Source organism: Oncorhynchus nerka, linkage group LG27 (assembly GCF_034236695.1).
Source record: "Oncorhynchus nerka isolate Pitt River linkage group LG27, Oner_Uvic_2.0, whole genome shotgun sequence".
Classification (NCBI taxonomy): domain Eukaryota; kingdom Metazoa; phylum Chordata; class Actinopteri; order Salmoniformes; family Salmonidae; genus Oncorhynchus; species Oncorhynchus nerka.
The window spans coordinates 104256060-104258891 of record NC_088422.1 but is presented as its reverse complement, the minus strand read 5'-3'; positions in this window follow the sequence as shown (position 1 = coordinate 104258891).

The window sequence follows — 2832 nt, the reverse complement described above, 5'->3', positions numbered from 1 at the left end:
TGTATACGGTCTCTCCCCAGGCCTCTGACTAGACTGTGTACGGTCTCTCCCCAGGCCTCTGACCTGACTGTATACGGTCTCTCCCCAGGCCTTTGACCTGACTGTATCACGGTCTCCCCAGGCCTCCCAGGCCTCAACTGACCTTTGACCTGACTGTATACGGTCTCTCCCCAGGCCTCTGACCTGACTGTGTACAGTCTCTCCCCAGGCCTTTGACCTCTGACCTGACTGTGTACGGTCTCTCCCCAGGCCTCTGACCTGACTGTCTACGGTCTCTCCCCAGGCCTCTGACCTGACTGTGTACGGTCTCTCCCCAGGCCTTTGACCTGACTGTGTACGGTCTCTCCCCAGGCCTCTGACCTGACTGTGTACGGTCTCTCCCCAGGCCTCTGACCAGACTGTGTACAGTCTCTCCCCAGGCCTCTGACCTGACTGTGTACTGTCTCTCCCAGGCCTCTGACCAGACTGTGTACGGTCTCTCCCAGGCCTTTGACCTTTGACTGTGTACTGTCTCTCCCAGGCCTTTGACACCTCTGACCTGACTGTGTACTGTCTCTCCCAGGCCTTTGACCCTGACTGTATATGGTCTCTCCCCAGGCCTTGACCTCTGACCTGACTGTGTACGGTCTCTCCCCAGGCCTTGACCTTTGACCTGACTGTACGGTCTCTCCCCAGGCCTCTGACCAGACTGTGTACGGTCTCTCCCCAGGCCTTTGACCTTTGACCTGACTGTGTACGGTCTCTCCCCAGGCCTTTGACCTTTGACCTGACTGTATATGGTCTCTCCCCAGGCCTTTGACCTCTGACCTGACTGTGTGACGGTCTCTCCCCAGGCCTTGACCTTGACCTGACTGTGTACGGTCTCTCCCCAGGCCTTTGACCTTTGACCTGACTGACGGTCTCTCCCAGGCCTTTGACCTTTTGACCTGTGTCGATCTACTCCCCAGGCCTTTGACCTTTGACCTGACTGTCGGTCTCCCCAGGCCTTTCCTGTTGACCTTTGACCTGACTGTATATGGTCTCTCCCCAGGCCTTTGACCTTTGACCTGACTGTGTACGGTCTCTCCCCAGGCCTTTGACCTGACTTTGACCTGACTGTATGGTCTCTCCCAGCCTCTGACCAGACTGTGTACGGTCTCTCCCCAGGCCTTTGACCTTTGACCTGACTGTGTACGGTCTCTCCCCAGGCCTTTGACCTTTGACCTGACTGTGTACGGTCTCTCCCCAGGCCTTTGACCTTTGACCTGACTGTGTGGTCTCTCCCAGGCCTTGACCTCTGACCTGACTGTGTACGGTCTCCCCAGGCCTTGACCTGACTCCCCAGGCCTCTGTACGGTCTCTCCCCAGGCCTTTGACCTTTGACCTGACTGTGCACGGTCTCCCCAGGCCTTTGACCTTTGACCTGACTGTGTACGGTCTCTCCCGCCTTTGACCTGACTGTGTCTCCCCAGGCCTTTGACCTGACTGTGCACGGTCTCTCCCCAGGCCTTTGACCTTTGACCTGACTGTGTACGGTCTCTCCCAGGCCTTTGACCTTTGACCTGACTGACTGTACGGTCTCTCCCAGGCCTTGACCTGACTGTATACGGGTCTCTCCCAGGCTTTGCCTTTGACCTGACTGTATGGTCTCCCCAGGCCTTGACCTTTGACCTGACTGTGTACGGTCTCTCCCCAGGCCTTTGACCTGACTGACCTGACGGTCTCTCCCAGGCCTTGACCATTGTCTGACAGCCGTGGAAGACATCGCTGGACTCAACGGGTTACCACCACTGGAGAGACAAGTCAGTAGATATCATTATCACATTATTATTATTATTATCCATTATCACTATTATTGGACATTATCACGGGGACAAGTCAGTAGCCCCTTAGCTCTGCAGGCAATGTTTCAACTGAAATATAATTTATTATTATTGACATTATCCACGGGGACTCTAAAGGGTCAACTACTAACTTTCACTTCAGTTATATATTCACTAATGATGACTAAGTGGAAGGTTAGAGTTTTCCGTCTAAAACATACCGTGTAACATATACTGTCACTAACCTTTCCTCTGTGGGCATCTACATTCAGGTGGGAGCAGTTTGACAAAGAACTACCTGAGCAAGCTGCTGCTAGGAAGTCTGTGTACCGGAAGAGCGGCTGTGGGAGGTCTATCAGAAAATCAATATTAGAGACGCCATCAGTGTTATAGACCAGGTATGAAGGAGGGAGGGATGGAGGGAGGGTGGGTGGGAGGGAGGGAGGGGAGGGGGGGAGGGAGGTCTATCAGAAAATCAATATTAGAGATGCCATCAGTGTTATAGACCGGAGGGAGGGAGGGAGGGAGGAGGGAGGGAGGGAGGTATGGGAGGGAGGAGAGGAGAGGAGGGGAGGAGGGGAGAGGGGAGGGAGGGGAGGGGGAATGGGTGGCTCAGAGACACAACTGTTGCCATGGTTTTGTCCGGGAGGAGGGAGGAGGAGGAGGGAGGGAGGAGGGAGGGAGGAGAGGGAGGAGAGGGGAGTGCACAGTTGTGCTGTAAATGTCAATACGACCACTAGATGGCGTTGCTCCTCAACTCACAGCAGCATGGCACTGCTCCTCAACTCACAGCAGCACGGCAGTTGCTCCTCAACTCACAGCAGCACGGCACTGCTCCTCAACTCACAGCAGCACGGCACTGCTCCTCAACTCACAGCAGCACATGGCACTGCTCCTCAACTCACAGCAGCATGGCACTGCTCCTCAACTCACAGCAGCATGGCACTGCTCCTCAACTCACAGCAGCATGGCACTGCTCCTCAACTCACAGCAGCATGGCAGTGATGCACCAACTCACAGCAGCATGGCA